Source organism: Balaenoptera borealis (genome assembly GCF_965194805.1).
Source record: "Balaenoptera borealis genome assembly, chromosome: 7".
Taxonomy (NCBI): Eukaryota; Metazoa; Chordata; class Mammalia; order Artiodactyla; family Balaenopteridae; genus Balaenoptera; species Balaenoptera borealis.
The window spans coordinates 111,291,801-111,310,834 of record NC_138864.1 but is presented as its reverse complement, the minus strand read 5'-3'; positions in this window follow the sequence as shown (position 1 = coordinate 111,310,834).

Below are 19,034 nucleotides of genomic sequence, written 5' to 3'. Positions count from 1 at the left end.
TTAACCACTGCAGAAGGTTGTTAATTACATAAAGAGGGGCACCCTTGGTGGAATATATAACCATGAATGGCATTTAGGGGCGTCAGAAAACCAAGACAGCTGACGGTGACAGAAGGTATTTCACCGATGCTAAGACTAGCACTTTGCTGTCATGTGCTGTATGACAGAAGGCTTCCTGCCTTATGGGGATTTGTTGATATGATTTGGGTTTTTTCCCTAACGTCTTTGGGAAGCCCAACTTTGTTATCGGTGCTCAAAAACCACACTCCCCACCATCCCAGGGGGGTGTGAGTGTAATGGGTATGAATTTTAGATCACAAGCGGGATTGTGAAAGCAATGTCACATATAATTGATATAAAGAAATTGACTTAAAGAACTGATTCCCAGCCCCCATCCTGCCAGGCTGGTGGGAGTCCCAAGTTCTGTCTTTGCCATGGCTCCCACATCTCCCTGGGGTTGAACAAAGAACCAGGAGGCTCATGTGATGTTTAGAAAATGAATGGGGGGGTGCGTTTCTGAATTTCTGATCATTCTTAATGGTGAGGTCCCTGAAGCCTGGTGACCTTGCATTTCCAGTACCTGCCCTGGAAACCCTGTCTTGGTGTCCCCTTGGCTGTGTTACTCTTAGCATTTCTGTGGGTCCAAATGCCTGACTTACCTCAGGTGCAGGAGCACAGAGGCTCTGGAGGGGGAATTAGAGCCAGGCAAAGGCTTTTAATGGAGGAGAAGAATGGAGAGGCAGAGGCAGATCAGTGCTCAGAGAAACAATGTGTGCAATTGTAGATCTTGTTCCTCCTGCCTTGGGAAGAAGGAATGGGGGCTCAGTTTAGAGCCTTCTGTCTGCCTGGAATTCTTCTAGCTTCCAAGAGGACCTAACCACCCTGCCATTAACTCCCCCTCCCCCAAACTGGGGATGGTGCAGCTGGTGCCCAGTGGGGTCTGGGGGGCCCCTGGCATCTGCTGATGCATTCACGCCAATTCCTTGATTCTAGATCCTGAAGGAGGATTTCTCCTTCCTCAGTGGCTACAGCAATTTCGGCGAGTCTTAGAAGAGCTTATCTGAGAGCGAACACACTGTTTTCAGAGCCGCTCTACTGTGGAAACTGGAACACACTTCTTACTTTCCTAAAGCCCTCTTCATCATTTCTGCCAGGGCTCCTCGACGGCCCTCGTGCCAGGAGAACTGTGATCCTAGAACTGAATAGCCCAGGAAGACAGGAAGATCAGGCCTAACATGAACCAATGCTGGAGTCACACACTTTTGATACAGGATCATATCTTGGCAGTCAACAGGTAAGTCAACGAAATCAGAATATTTCTTAATGAAAACATATGTCCCAAATCTCTGAATCATCCATAAGTAGCCAAAATATAACCACTGTAGACAATTTATGGAAGACACGAATTATCTGAGCTCAGCATGCTTAGTGCCTTGTGCTTGACGATCTCCCACCAAGAGTGAATGAAAATACATCTATTTCAAATCAAAGATGTACACATTCTGCTGTGGATACCGCATGCTGAGTTCATTTCACATAGCTAAAGCATAAATTCCACAAACACGCTTCACTGAAACAGTTCACAGGCATTCAAAGGTGCTGGTGACAAATCTGCGCCTCTGCCATTTCCAGCACCCAGACTGCCCTTGGTGGATGTGGCTGGCGGGGCATGCCAGCTGCTTGTTTTGCAGGCAGGAATATACGACAATAAAGGAAACTTAAAAATACACGATCAGGGCTTCCCTGGTGGCGCAGTGGTTAAGAATCCGCCTGCCAATGCAGGGGACACGGGTTCAAGCCCTGGTCCGGGAAGATCCCACATGCCGCGGAGCAACTAAGCCCGTGTGCCACAACTACTGAGCCTGCACTCTAGAGCCCACGAGCCACAACTACTGAGCCCGCGTGCCACAACTACTGAAGCCCACGCACCTAGAGCCCATGCTCCGCAACAAGAGAAGCCACTGCAGTGAGAAGCCTGCGCACCACAACCAAGAGTAGCCCCAGCTCGCCGCAACTAGAGAAAGCCCGCACACAGCAACGAAGACCCAATGCAGCCAAAAATTAGTTAATTAATTAAAAAATACACAATCAACAACAAGTTATTGATAATGGGCTATGAAGGATTAAGAATTCTTACTAAAGTGTACTATTCTAATTGACTGTTGACTGTCAACAATTCACAAGTGCTGTGCCAAACTATAAAAATACCAACCTGGAAAACCTTGGAACTAATTTCAAGGCACTTACAGTCTAATGCAGCAGTTATACTTATTGGTGGTCCCCATCACCCAGAGACAACTACTGAAAAATATTGGTATATTTCTTTCTAATGTTTTCTATGCCTAGATACCATATACCAATATTCAGATAATTAAATATACAGTTTTATGTCCGTTTCATTTACGTCACACCATTTTGTATGCAGTTCTTATATTCTTTGAAAATGTGCAGTTCTTATATTCTTTGAAAATGGGAGTTTTAATGACTTCATGTCATTCTATTACGTAGATGCTCCATAACTGTTTGAACAAATTCATTATTGTTGAATATTTAACAACAGTTAACAATAGTCTCCAAACTTACTTTATTATAAATAGTGATGGACACCCTTGTATATAAATCTGTCTGCCTTCATCAGATTCCTTTCTTAGAATACATACCTCGGAGTAGATTTATCGGTCCATAGGCTGTGAACATTTCTATTATAGATTCTTAAAGACATATGGCCAAGTTTTAGTGGCTCTGTAATTCACATAATTCATTAGGCAAGTATTTTTTGAGCAAGCTACTAATGTGCAAGGTATGGTGCTCCACCACTAGGAGAATATTGGTGAGCAAAATCAATGGAATCCCTATCCTTATAGAACTTATAATCAACTGAGAGTCTAGACCTAACCTGAGAACAAGAATCTTTGTAAATTTATTGTTAAATTTCATGCAGAATTAAGAGCTTTGGAGGAGGTAAAAAATAACATAATGAAAACTTTGGCTCTCAAAATACCATTTATGCAAATAATTCCAACAAATTAAAATTTGCTAAGCACTAGAGCAGCTGTCAGATTACTCATAAATTATGTGATTACCCATAAATTATGTGTTCAGTTGGTTAAGGCTATGGAGGAATATTAGAAATTGGTTCAACTCCAAATGGTACTCGGAGAAATGAAAAAAATTATTATTGTAGTTTCACAATTTAAAAATGAAAATGACTAACTCGTATGTCAAAAGAGTTGTCTATCTTTCCAAAAAGTTATCTAGGAAAAATTGCCCAAAATGCTAGTAATGGGAAAATTTAAAAGGAAGGATCTGTTGGGAATTTCTATATAATGTGATGGGTTAAGCTGACATGGATGGGTCCCCCTCCTGTTCCAAACCCATAGATATTCTGGGGGAAAGTGTATCAAGGAAGGTAGGGAGGGAGGAAAGAGGAAAGGAGAAATATTAAGCTATGAAATAGGAGAACATATTTGTTATATATGTATATCCTTTATATATATATAAAATAAAGACTATCCAGCATTTATAAAGAACTCCTAAAGTCAATAAGGAAAAGACTAACAACAGAACAGAACAACAGGAAAAAAAGACATGAACAGTATTTCACAGAATAAAAAACATCCATTGGCCTCTAAACATGAAAGGATGCTCAATCTCATTAATAATTAGGGAAATACATCCTAAAACCAGAGTGATGTATCATGTTACAGTCATCAGATCGGCCAACATTGAAAAGTCAGCAATTGGCGTGTGGACAAGAAATATATCAACAGGAAGTTTTTATATACTGATGTGGAGTGTAAATTGGTACAGCTGACTTGGAAAAGAATTTGACGTTATCTTTTAAAGCTGAAAACATGTCTGTCCTGGGACCCAGAAATTCCACTCCTGGCTCTACCCAATGAGAAGCTCTTGTACATGTGTACCAGCTGACAAAGCCAAGACTGTTCATAATAGTGCTGCTTGCTTTCCAAAATAAAAATAAAAATAAATGGAAAAGACCAAAATTGTCATTGACAAGACAATGAGAAAATGGAAAAGTAATGAATGAATGAACTATAGCTTTACCCATCAACAAAGATGAATCTCAAAGACAGACATACTGTTGAATGAGAAAAGCAAATCTCAGAAGATGACAAACTAAATGATAGTATTTTCATAGCAACATCAAACAGTATGTACTACGAAAAAAACACAAGGTAATGGGAAACTGAAAATTGAGAATTGTGGTCACCTCTGCCTCCTGGGGCTTACATTTAATAAGGGGAAATATACAATAAACAAGATAAATAATGAAAATGAATGTTAGATGGTGAGAGTGCTGGGGAGACAAATGAAGCAGGGAAAGGGGGTGAGGGGATGGGGGCTTTAGACAAGATTTTACATGGGTTGATCAGAAAGACCTAAGACAGTGATGTGTGAGCAAAGACCTGGAAAGGTGAGGGAGCGAGCCGTGTGGTTATCTGGGGGAAGAGTGTCCGAGATAGGGTTACAGCAAGTTCTCATCAGTAGCTTAACTTCATATGTGCATCAGAACCAACCAGCATCCTTCACCTTAAAGCTACCTTGCCTTTCTGTTTTTCCTTCTTTTGTCTAGCTTTCTGAATTATATATTGATTGGGTTTTTAAGGACCTGCCCCCCCAAACAAGCAAGTAGAGTTATTATTTAGGTAAAATTATTGGCCCAAGAAAAAAATCTTTATTTGGCAGAATTCATAGTTAGATCAGGAATTCTGCTACAATTTACAAGTACTGTAATTTCAGGAAGAATAGATTGGATCTCTGTACCTAAGCTCAGTGATCCAGTAAATAAAGAATTTAAATATTCCACAGTGGCAGTTGAGAATACTTCTGATTTTACAATTGGTAGGAAGTACTATTTCTTATAGGAGTTAGAGAATTAGAGGTATGTATTAGATAATAGAATTTTCAAGAGAACGTTATAAACTAGGGTGAAAATTAGATTTGGGGCTTTAGTATCTGGGATTCTAATTTAACATGCTGTGGAATTCACCTCATCAAATTGCTGAACTAATCTCTCATGCCAACAACTGCCCAGGTTAACAAAAAACCTGGAGCTTTTCACATGTTAATAAATAGGAGAAAATATAAAACTGCAGACCTTTCTCCTTCTTAAATGCAAGCAGGAAGTACGTGACCTTAGCTGAGCCACTTTGATTGCATGGAGGCATTCTAATTAGTGGATCAAATTGCTCTCATCTTTCATAGTTCTTGTTCAACAAAACTTGCTGCATACGCTTTTTAGAAGCAGTGATACCACAGATTCTGTCTTGGTGCTCGGCTGATTATTATATCAAGGAGCTGTTATTTATGTGTTGATTTCATCATCTTTCTAAACACCTTTTGCTATCAGTACAGTTTGGGATTGGGGTGTTTTCATTAATCAGGTACTTCAGGGAAGAGATTTTACACATGTGACCACTTCTCCAAAAAGTATGAACATGATAATATATGATGCTTACGCACTTGGAGATTTGAGTGGCAAAAATGCAGCATCTCACCAACACTGCCATGAGAAGTCTTTGTGTAGGGGGTTTGATATGGTTTGGGAGAAGAGGGTCAGGTCATTCTCTGGGTGCCCTCACACCTCCTGCCCCCCACAGGGACTCTGCTTGAGTCCCGTACAGAGAGAAAGCACCTGAGTACAGAATTCTAGGTGGTGTTGGTGTTCGGTGGCTTTCAGTCACAGCCCAGGTTTCATTGTTTCCCCTCATTTCTCTTTTAGTTTTTGGCTTATTTGTTTTATTAAGGAGATAAATATTGTGTGTATATAAAACTATTCCATAAATATAAACCTATATGTGTGTATTATATACAGAGATATGTATTATTTTAGTGAGTTTTTCTCTATTTGTATTGTTTATATTCTTATCCTATTTTGCAGTTTATTTAATCTCTGTGTTCTACATTTTGTCTTTTAAAATGTATTATTACACGTCCTAATGTAACACTTCTAAAACACTTATTTTGAGCTTTTAGTTTAAAATAGTTGTTTCACTTTCTCAAATGTTTTTCATTTAACAAGTCCATGGAGAAAAGTCCATATGGAGACTTTTTACTATGGATTTTTTTTTCTTATTTGAGTTTTTATTTATTCTTATTTCTTGATTTTTAAATTCTTGTTAAGCTTGTATGTATCTCACTAATTCAATTTTTAATCTTGCTGTATTTAAATTATTTTATTTCTCACATTGTATGAATAGAAGTGGAAAGACTGACTCCACGTGACCGACACACAGCGAGAGCGTATCAATTATTATCTACATTAGGATGCTTCTGAGAACGAAAGGGAGCCCTGTTAAGCATTTTGCTGGCACAACAGGTGTAAACTGGGACAGCCCGAAGCAAACTGGGATGCATGATGACTCAACCCATAAGGGAATTTTTAGGTCCTCCCCCACCTCAGCATTCCTAGGCACCATGAAACACAGCAGCATTTCTGGTTTTCCCTAACAGATTCTTCGTATCTTCCAAACATGTGTTGCCAAAAGTACTTATAAAAATAAAAACAGCTAAGATTTATTGAGCATTTATCGTTCAATAAGCACTTTATATGAACAGTTCTGGGGGGAACAGAGTGTGAACTTCCCCTGAAGGTAGATGTAGTTTCTTCCCAAACTGGGATGGTGTAGCTATTCACAGTATGCCCTTCCCGTGCTGATGTGAGTTTCTGAATGCTCAAACACAGTGGTCTCTGATATCCTTCCCAGTGGATCTGGGGTCAGCCTTGCCAACAACATGCTACCACACAAGAGGGAAAAGTCAGAGGGATGGTCTACTGGCAATGATCGCTCAACAGTCCGGGCTGACTTGGTGAAATAATACATAACCATAGGGAAGTGGCCCCAGAGGGGCCCCTAGCAGGCTGTCCACTTACTCTGTACCTTTTTCTAATTGCATATTCTTATGCTTCTTTGTAGTTTGACTCTTCTGTTGACAAAAGGAATTTCCTGGTACATGCAGTTCTTTCCTCTCATTATAAGGCACCTGGGGAAGATGGCTAAGGCAAGGGTTAGCCCTAGTGGGGCTTCTTTTTAAAATGGGAGAACCAGGGACTTCCCTGGTGGCGCAGTGGTTAAGAATCCACCTCCCAATGCAGGCGACGTGGGTTTGATCCCTGCTCAGGGAACTAGATCCCACATGCATGCCACAACTAAGAGTTCGCAGGCCACAACTAAGGAGCACACATGCCACAACTAAGGAGCTGGTGAGCTGCAACTAAGGAGCCCACCTACCACAACTAAGACCTGGCACAACCAAAAAAAAAAAAATTAAAAAAAAAAAGAGAGAACCATATATCTGCTGACTACCTTCTCAGACAGAGCCTTAATTGGACAGCCATGGCCCTCTTAGATGGCCAGAAGTTTAGAGGAATCCATCCTACTCCCACAAACAGACCTTAGCTGCCCCTGAGGAAAAGCTGGTCTCTTGCAATAATTATCACTATCATATTTTATGGAATCTAAGATGTTACAAATTATACACCATCATTTTATATTCCACCAAGAAAGAAAAACAATGCTGCCAATTCGGCTATGGCATGCCATCAATTTAAAAATATTCCCTTAGTTTTAAAATATTAAAATATTTAATATTGAATTAGTCAATTCTAATTTATCAATTAGAATTGAGGAAACACTTTCTTTTTCCTTCAGTTTTCTACCACTTGATTATTAATTCTCCACCAAGACCCAACACAGGGGGTTGGAGACTTGAGGCTGGAGACCTCATTCATTACAGCGGGGTTCATTACAGCCCCTACACCACTACTCCACCCCCAGGTCTGTGAAATGACATCTCCATCAGTCCCTCCATGACTGAGCCTGGCAGTGCAAGAGACGGAGACTTGAGTGAGTTGCCTAAGGTCAGACTCCAAGCTAATGGCTGAATCAGGGTTTGAACTCAGGAATTCTGACAGCAGCCTCACATAGCTAATAACCATTATATCATAGCGCCTCTCCACATATTTAGACAGGGCCTCTCAAAAAATTGCTTTTTTGGGGGTGGGATGAGGTGGGTAGGGATTGTGATTTTATATTACATAGTCTACATTGCAGGACATTATAAGAGATACCCGTGTCAAACTCAAGACTCTCCAAGACCTGTAAGGTATGGCGAATGTGGTCCACATGTTCAGACAGCACCCCCTTTGGGAAAACTAGGAAAGAAATGTCCCCCAAGTCTCATTACCAAGAAAAGCTGTGCTGCTTCTGGGCAACTACTTGTCTTTATCTTAAGGTCACCATGAATCTTGAACCTGTGGAACTGCTCGTGCTTCCTTCTTTACTGTGACTACTAGGAAGCTTAATTTTGTGACCCTCCTCCAATAATTAGGGCTTGCACTTGACATATTAAAGCATCATCTTTTTTCTCTTTGCCTCAGTATCCTTACTTTTTCATGTGTTATCTGATTGAATTGAATGCACCACTGTACACGTCCTCAAACCTTTTTGGAATGCAGTGGTAGACCATATATACGTACACACATACGTATGTTCATCTTTATGAACTCTTGAAAATTTTGTGCTTCCTGGAAATTGAAACGTATATGTCCAGGTTAATATGGCAGCATATTACCAGCTACCTATCCTAACTTCCCATTCAATAAATAATGAAGCACACTGTCCTTATAAAGTCCAAACAAAATAACAGTAACAAAAGTAACTGGTACTAGGAATGAAATCTAAAGTTAAGCTCATATATAAAGTCTTGGAATATTTATTGAGTGCAGGATCCTGGGAGAGTAGAAAGAAAATATATCCTGGGAAAAGCAGAATAAATATTTTAAAAATGTAAAAAGAGTTCAGTCAGCTCTCACATCTTGTTTTTCCTACTAGAATACAGAAATAAGATTACTCTATTACTGTAGAACTATTTTCTGAAATGCTTCCTTTCCCTCACTTTCCCTTCAGACTTTTAGATTAAGAATTTGACCATAAGAAAGTAATCATATAAAAGAATTGGTAGTAAATATTGACATTACTGAAAAATCCAGAGAGAAATAAAATAACGTTAAGTATTGAGTATAAAGCCAAAACATCTCTTAAAGATTTATTTGGGGAAAATAGAAAGAGGGGTGAGGGTCTATAAACTGAGTCTACAATTCCTAATTAAATTTATAACTGTGGGAATGGAAAAGGCAGGGAGAACGACAAACATTTTAAATTCCATGATATACATCAGGGTAGGGAAAAATATACCTTCCAAATTACTATAAATGAAAAGAACAAAAAAATATATAGCAAAAGACATATACCAATAAGTGAAATGGTCAAAAAAGAGTCTCAAACTGTCAAAATTTAAGATGAAAGGATAGAAAAGGACTGAACTCATCAGTATTAAAAAGAAATAAAAATAGTTTTGCTCCACAACTGAAGTAAAAGGCAGAAACCCAGACTGAGTTAAAAAAGAACATCCAACTGCATGTTTCTTACAACAGTGAGATCAAAATCAAATCACATGGAAAGAATAAGAGTAAGAGGATAGAACAAAATGTATCAGGCAAATAGAAATAAGCAGAGGTGACACTGATATTATCAAAGGAAAGTTCAAAGCAAAAAGGATTCGATGAAACAAAAAGGACTCTTTTAGAACCCTTTTCTATTGAAACAAGGTGAAATCCATAATTATGAAATAATAGTCCAGAGCATTTATGAGCTGGTTAACATAACATCAAAATCTAAATAGGAAGAAAACTAAAAAACTATAAAAAAGCAAACAAAATAAAGGAAAAACATTTATATAGTGAAGAACTATTTGATATGTAAGAAGGAAGAGACAGAAACATAGCTACAGTGAGATACTATAATACCAAGATCGTTTATGACAGAGCAAATTGATAAAAATAAGAGGATATATTTACTCAGCCATAAAAAGGAACAAAATTGTGCCATTTGCAGAGACGTGGAGAGACCTAGAGACTGTCATACAGAATGAAGTAAGTCAGAAAGAGAAAAACAAATATTGTATAATATCACTTATATGTGGAATCTAGAAAAATGGTACAGATGAACTTATTTGCAAAGCAGAAATAGAGACACAGATGTAGAGAACAAACGAATGGATACCAAGGAGGGAAGGAAGGGGTGGGATGAATTGGGAGACTGGGATTGACATATATACACTACTATGTATAAAAAGATAACTAATGAGAACCTACTGTATAGCACAGGGAACTATACTCAGTGCTCTGTGGTGACCTAAATGGGAAGGAAATCCAAAAAAGAGGGGATATATGTATACATATAGCTGATTCACTGTGCTGTACAGCAGAAACTAACACAACATTGTAAAGCAACTATACTCCAATAAGAATTAATTTAAAAAAAAGATGAGTAGAAGTCCAAACTCGAAAAAAAAGAGGATATATGTAGATAGTTTGAATAATGTAATTAGAAAAATTGAATTAGTAGATGTAGCAAAATTTTATACCATAGACTTTCTTTTCAATCCCATTCATGATTTTTAAAAATTCGGCACATGCCAAGGCATAAGGAACATAAAGTTTAAAAAATATAAATTACAAAAGCCATATTTTCATTTCTTCATTATAATCCACCAAAACTAGAACTTATAAGAGAACTCTCAAAATAACTGTCAGCCAAAAAAAAAACCTCCCAAGACTATGAAGATAAACCCTTTAGAATTGTACTGTTCAATGTAGTAGCCACTAGTAACATGTAGTTATTCACATCTAAATTAATTAAAAGTATGTAAAATTAAAAATTCAGTTCCTCAGTCATACCGGACAATACCGTAGATATTTTTACGTATTTCCATCATCACCGAGAGCTCCACTGGACAAGCACTGCTTTTAGAGAATAGATTTCATGATCATACATAAGCAAACGCTTTATAAGAAAACATAGAGTTAAAATCTTCTCTATTTAAAATAAATCTTCTCTATTTAAAAAATCTTCTCTATTTAAAATAAATACAGACCAATGACAAATTGGGATGGATATTTAAAACAAATGGGGACCACATAGTTAATATTTAATAGACAAAGCTCTCACAAAAATATAAAACACTGACATCCCAGGATAAAAATGTAACAAAGATATGAACCAACAATTCACTAAGATGGAAATACTAATAAAAAATAAGCATATGAGAAATATTAAACCTAATCAATAAAATAGCATTTTTCAACTATCAAGTTAGTAATAATAAACAATTATGTGGGAATGTAAACTGGTGCAGCCACTATGCAGAACAGTATGGAGGTTTCTTAAAAAACTAAAAATAGAGTTACCATATTATCCAGCAATCCCACTCCTGGGCATATATCCAGAGAAAACTCTAATTCGAAAAGATGCTTGTACCCCAATGTTCAAAGCAGCACTATTTACAATAGCCAAGACATGGAAGCAATCTAAATGTTCATCAACAGATGAATGGATAAAGAAGATGTGGTACGTACATACTATGGAATACTACTCAGCCATAAAAAAAATGAAATAATGCCATTTGCAGCAATGTGGATGGACCTATAGAGATTATTGTACTAAGTGAAGTAAGTCAAAGACAAATATGATATAATTTATATGTGGAATCTAAAAAAAAATGATACAAATGAACTTATTTACAAAACAGAAATAGACTCAGACACAGAAAACAAATTTATGGTTACCAAAGGGGAAAGTGGGGGAGAGGGATAAATTTGGAATTTGGGATTAACAGATACATACTACTATATATAAAAGAAATGACGAGGACCTACTGTATAGCACAGGGAACTGTATTCAATATCTTGTAATGACCTGTAATAGAAAAGAATCTGAAAAAGAATACATATATTTTTATACATATGTACAACTGAATCACTTTGCGACACACCTAAAACATTGTAAATCAACTATACTTCAGTAAAATAAAAATTAAAAAATATAAACATTAAAAAATTATAATATAGTTTATGCTAACAAGGGTGTGGTGAGATGGTCAGTCATCTGCTGAAGACAAAAAAAAAAAAAAAATTTGATAAAATCATTCTAGAAAAGCCCCCACTCTATCTTCCAGGAGCAGTGGTTCTCGATCCTGGCTATCCAATTGAATCACTCTGGGAATTTTTAAAAAATACAATGCCTTAGCCGCCATCCCCACAGATCCTTATTTAATTGGCTTGGGATGGAGTCTGGACACTGGTGTTTTTTAAACTTATGGAGAGAGTGATTTGCCAATCCAGTTGAGAACCATTACTCCCCAGATAACTTCAAGGTCTAGGATACAATAGAAATCCTACTTGAATGTGGGACCTGAAGAGCAGGGGTCCACTGCTTGGCTTCCCATATGGAGCTCTACCAGGCAGCCAGCTGACTGAGCTCCCAATATATCCATGTTCTGGGAACTCGGCAAAGAAAGAAGACTGCAAGGGTGTCAAGGCAGAGAGGGCCTAAGACAGACCCCTTGACCCAGATTGGCACAGCAGAGCAGTTGGTTTCTTATGTGCTTTCACAAAGAGAATCAAAGTTACATTAAAAAAAAAAAAGTCAACATACCTGGAGTGGTCAAAATAATAGGGATGTGTCAGCAGCTATAGGCATGGTCCCTGGAGAGTAGGCAAGACCCAAGAATTCCTCATTAATGCAGGAACCAGATGCCTCCCGCTGATGCCTTAAAACTCCATAAACCCTTAGAACTTGGATGAAATCCCAGGTTAAAAGCAAGAGAGAGGCAACAGAATTGATTGAGATTGTCCTGAATTGATAGGGAATAAGATTAAATTTCTTTCACTTTGGATTTGAGCTAAAATTAAGTTTGTGGCCTGAGGTACTTGTACTCACCACACACACACATCATCCAGCTTAATCATCAAAAGAAATCCTAACAGGCAATCCTGTTACAATCTTAGGTTTATGGATGAGAGCACTTTCAGATAGAAAGCAATTTACATTTCTAACAGTTTTTTGCTTTATATACTTTGATGTTATATGACCCAATTCCTAAGCGTTCATGACTGTTATACCTTAGTAATGGGATGCACCTGTTTTAATGTAAAAGGGTGTCTTATGCATCGTTTAATGATTTTCATCTTGACCTCTTATTTTGTCTGATCATAAAATCACTATCCTACTGTTTTTTTTTTTAATTTGCGAAATGTTTACTTTTGATGCTTCTGTAAGCATGCTTTTTTTTGGGGGAGGTGCTGCATTGGGTCTTCATTGCAGTGCGCGGGCTTCTCGTTGCAGAGCATGGGCTCTAGGGTGCACAGGCTTCAGTAGTTGTGGTGCATGGTCTCAGTAGTTGTGGCTCGTGGTATCTAGAGGGCAGGCTCAGTAGTTGTGGTGCACGGGCTTAGTTGCTCTGAGGCATGTGGGACCTTCCCGGACCAGGGCTTGAACCCATGTCCCCTGCATTGGCAGGTGGATTCTTAACCACTGCACCACCAGGGAAGTCCTGGTAAGCATGTTTTTTATGTACCACTAACTTTCCTACGGTCAGCAGGTAATCTGGGAAGGGAGGGAGGAAGGAGAAAGAAGAAAGGAAAGAAGGAAGGAGGAAAGAGAAGGGAAAGGAAGGAAAGGGGAGGAGAGGGAAACTCAATCATAGTGAGAGGGTGTTTTTTTTAACATTTCTGTATGAGTAGGTAGAAAAAAAAAAAAAAACTAAGAAAATAACAGTTCGGGGACTTCCCTGGTGGCACAGTGGTTAAGAATCCGCCTGCCAATGCAGGGGACATGGGTTTGAGTCCTGGTCCAGGAAGATCCCACATGCCATGAAGCAACAAAGCCTGTGCACCACAACTACTGAGCCTGCGCTCTAGAGCCCATGTGCCACAACTACTGAGCCTGCGCTCTAGAGCCTGTGAGCCACAACTACTGAGCCCACGTGCCACAACTACGGAAGCCCATGTGCCTAGAGCCCGTGCTCAGCAACAACAGAAGCCACCACAATGAGAAGCCCGTGCTCTGCAGTGAAGAGTAGCCCCCGCTCACCACAACTAGAGAAAGCCCGTGTGCAGCAACAAAGACCCAACGCAGCCAAAAATAAATTAATTAATTATTTTTTTTTAAAAAAAGAAAATAACAGTTCAAATAATACAATTAATATGATTGAATTAATATATACCTCAAATTTTTGTACCCTACAAAGAAAACACCTTTTCAATACTCTTTCATGGTAAAACTCATGGTAAGTCAGGAATTAAATGAAAACTTTTTCCAAAGATTATCTGCCAAAAATCTACAGCAAATTTCACACTTAATAGTGAAACATTAGAAATATTCTTTTTAAAATCAGAAGTGAGAGAAGGATGTCCACTATCATTGTTTCTACTCAACATTGTATTGGAGGTTCTCTCCAGGGAAGTTTTTAAAAGAAAAAATAATGAAATGAAATTTTAAAAACAGAATAATAATAGGAATGTAAAGAAAGGGGAAAAAATTGTCATTTTTTTATGGTATCTGCATGGAATCCTGAAATAATCTGCAAATATACTGTCAGAATATATAATACACATGATAATTATAGAAATGAACTGCATTCCATATACCAGTCACAGAAAATATAATCTTAAAGAATATTCCACTTAAAATAACCAAAATAAAAGGTACCTAGGAATAAACCTCACTAAAGATACATATATCCTTTATGGAGAAAAGTATACAACTTTATTAAAGGAATTAAAGAAAACGTACAAAAGGGAGCATGTTTATAGAAAGGGAGATTCAATATCATAAAGAAAACAAGCCTCCCCAAATTTATGAACTAAATGTAATTCTAACTAACTTCAAATAAGGCATTTGCAAGTTTGATAAAGTCTAAAATTACTTGGAAAGCAAAATGTGAAGAATAGTCAAGATAATTTTGAAGAAAATCAAAGTGCATAACTTGTCCTACCAGGTTGTAAGTCTTATTATAAATGTATAGTAAATAAAACAGTAACATAGAGCAGAGAGCCCAGAAACAGACCCAAACATTTGTAGAAATAATATGAGAGACAAGGTCTTACAGATTAGAGAGAAAAAGAGGTGCAACAACTAGAAAAAAATTAAGTCCTACCTCAGAGCATATGCAAAACTCTATTGCAGGTAGAGTATAGACCTAAACTGGGAAGGCAAAACTTTTTTGAAAAAAGCATTTAGAATAATATCTAAGAGACTATAGTTATGACTATGGCATAGGGAAGGAACACATAAGACATAAAAAAGCACAAACTATCAAGAAAAAGTTTGAAAAATCTGGCCATATTAATAACTTTTACTCATTAAAATATAACATTTTTAAAAGGTGAAAAGATAAGACACGGCCTTTGAAAAGATGTGCAATTCATATAACTAAAGAATTAATAACCAGAATATATAAATAAATCCTGCAAATTGGTAAGAAAAAGATAATAACCCAATTTAAAACTAGACAAAACATATAAATAGGCAACTCATAGAAGATGAGCCATAAATGGCCACTAATCTTATAAAAAATGTTCAACTTTGGAGAAATCCAAAGTACCACAATGAGTTTACATTAACACCTATTGGATTAGCAATAAAAAGATTGTCAATTCCACTCATTGCTGACGATGTAGAAAAATAAAAACTCTTACATATTTGTGAGGGCATATTAGAGTAACCAATATCTGGTAAAGTTAAAGATTTTATACCTATAACACAGCAATTCCACTCCTATAGAAGAATTTTTTCAGCTGCACCTTTTATAGTAGAAAAAAAAGTGAAAACAAATTTAGCATTCATCAACAGGAAAGTGGATAAATTGCAGTATATTCTTACAGTGGAATAGTATACAGCAGTGAGAAACCTTAAAACTAAACCAACACAATGTTCATGGATTAAACCCATAAACATAAAGTTGAGAAAAAGTTAATTGATGAATATATACAGTATAAAATAAAGTTTAAAGTCATGGTGAACAAAAGTGTGTATTGTTTAGGGATAGAGACATGTACCAAAGTCTTTATCAAATAGAAGAAAGTCTCCTCTATTCCTAGATTTTTATCATGAATGGGTGTTAATCTTTGTTAAATGCTTTTTCTGCATTAATTGATCTGATCATGTAAATTTTTCTTGTTTAGCCTGTTATTATGGTAGATTACACTGGTTGATTTCAACTAGTGAATCAGCATCCCTGGGTTAAACTCTACTTGGTCATGGTGTATAATTCTTTTTATGTAGTGCTGAATTTTATTTGCTGAAATTTTTTAAGGATTTTTTGCATCTATTCATGAGTGATATTGGTTTGCAGTTTTCTTTTTTTGTACCATCTGTCTGACTTTGGTATCAGAGTAATATTTGCCTCAGAAAATAAGTTGGGAATTGTTCCTTCCTTTTTCATTTTCTAAAAGAGATTATGTAGAATTGGTATGAATTCTTTTGTAAACATTTGGTAAAATTCTCCAGTGAAAGCATCTGGGCCTGGAGATTTCTTTTTCATAATTATGAATTCTTTAATTCAATTTAATGATTCAATTCCTATAATATATCAATATTTATAGGGTTATTCAAATGATCTATCTCATACTGTGTGAGTTGTGGTAGTTTGTTTTTGAGGAATTGGTCCATTCCATCTAAGTTGTCAAATTTATGTGTGCAGAATTGTTTGTAGTATTCCCTATTATCCTTTTGATGTCTGCAGAATCTGAAGTTTCATCCCATTTCACTTATAATATTGGTAATTTGTGTCTCCTCTCTCTTTTTTCTGCCAGTTTAACCAGAGAGGTTGTCAATTTTACTGATCTTTTCTAAGAACTAGCTTTTTGTTTTACCGCTTTTTCTCTATTACTTTTATGTTTTCATTTTCAATGATTTTTGCTCTGTGTTGTTTCTTTCTGCTTATTTTGGGTTTATTTTTATTTCCCAGGTTCTTAAGGTAGAAGCTTATTGATTTAAGAATCCTCCACTTCAGTTTCTTTTTTTTTTTTTTTAACATCTTTATTGGAGTATAATTACTTTACAATGGTGTGTTAGTTTCTGCTGTATAACAAAGTGAATCAGCTATATGCATACATATATCCCCATATCCCCTCCCTCTTGAGCCTCCCTCCCACCCTCCCTATCCCACCCCTCTAGGTGGTCACAAAGCACCAAGCTGATCTCCTTTTGCTATGTGGCTGCTTCCCACTAGCTATCTATTTTACATTTGGTAGTGTATATATGTCCATGCCACTCTCTCACTTTGTCCCAGCTTACCCTTCCCCCTCCCCATGTCCTCAAGTCCATTCTCTAGTAGGTCTGCGTCTTTATTCCCGTCCTGCCCCTAGGTTCTTCATGACCTTTTTTTTTTTTTTTTTAGATTCCATATATATGTGTTAGCATACGGTATTTGTTTTTCTCTTTCTGACTTACTTCACTCTGTATGACACACTCTAGGTCCATCCACCTCACTACAAATAACTCAATTTTGTTTCTTTTTATAGCTGAGTAATAAATAGAACTACCATATAGTTCCATGTATTTTTTAATTCCCTTGAGACTTTCTCCTAGGCCCATAGATTATTTAAGACTGTGTTGTTTCATTTCCAGATGTTTGGAGAGTTTTCTATTATCTGTTATTAATTTCTAGTTTGATTCCATTGTGGTCAGAGAACATACTTTGTATGATTTGAATTCTTTTAAATTTGTTAGGTTTCTTTCATGGTCCAGGGTATGGTCTGTCTTGGCAAATGTTCCATGAGAACATTCATGAAACACTCTTGAAAAGAATGTTTATTGGGCTGTCATTGGAGTGGAACGTTCTATAAATGTCAATTAAATCCTACTGGTTGATGATGTTGTTGAATTATTATATACTCTTGGAGATTTTGTCTAATTGATCTATCAACTGTTGAGAAAGAGATGTTGAAATATACAACTGTTTCTCCTTTCGGTTCTGTCAGTTTTTGCTTCACATGTTTTGTAGCTCTGTTCTTTAGTGCATACATAGTTAACCACGTTATGTTTTCTTGGTGGATTGACCCTTTTATCCTTATGTAATGTATCTCTATATCTCGTAATTTTTTTTTCTCTGAAGCCTACTTTATCTGATACAAATATTACCACTCTTCCTTTCTTTTGATAATGGTTGCATGATACATGCAAACACTTTTCCATTCTTTTATTTTCAACCTATGTTGTTAAGTTTCAAGTGAATTTCTTGTAGACATGATATAACTTGGTCATGTGTTTTTAGTCCCCTCTGCCAACCTCTGCCTTTTAATTGGTGTATCTAGACCATTTACTCTAATGTAATTGTTGGTATGGTAGAGCTTAAGGCTGCTTTTGGTATTTTGTTTAGTTTTTTGGTTCTCTGTTTTCTATTTCCTGACTTCCTATGTGTCACTTGAACATTTTTTAAATTCCATTTTTATTTATCTATAGTGCTCTTGAGTGTATCTCACAAAGTAGCTTTTTTAGTGGTATCCTAGGTATTACATTATTCATATATGACTTATCACCATCTCCGGGTGTTGACATTTTAACCGTATGAGTGAAATGTAGAAAGCTTACCTCCTTTTAAGTCCTTTTATTCCTGTTTATAATATAATTGCCTTAAATTATATATACCTTCTACATATATTGAGAACCACATCAGACAACGTTATAATTTTCGCTCAACCATCAAACATAATTTAGAGAACTCAAGATGAGGAGGAACTTCTATTGTATTTATCCATATTTTCACTATTTCCACTGTTCTTTTTTTCTTTATGTTTCAAATTACCTTCTTTTATCATTTTCATTCTGTTTCAAGAATTTTTTTTTTTTTGCCATTCTTTTAGGCTAGGTCTGCTGTCAATATATTCTCTTAGTTTTCCTTCACCTGAGAATGTCTTGATTTCCTCCTTCACTCCTGAAGGACATTTTTACTGAATAGAGAATTCTAGATTGACAGGTTTTTTTCTCTTAGCACTAGAAAATGCTGTTCCATTTCTGTGGTTTCTGGCAGTACTATAGTTTCTGATGAGATATATGGTATCATTTGATTTGTTTTTTCCTTATAATTAAGATATTGTTTCTCTCTTGCTGCTTTGAGATATTTTTCTTTGTCTTTTTGACAAAGTTTGATTATATGTCTTGTTGCAG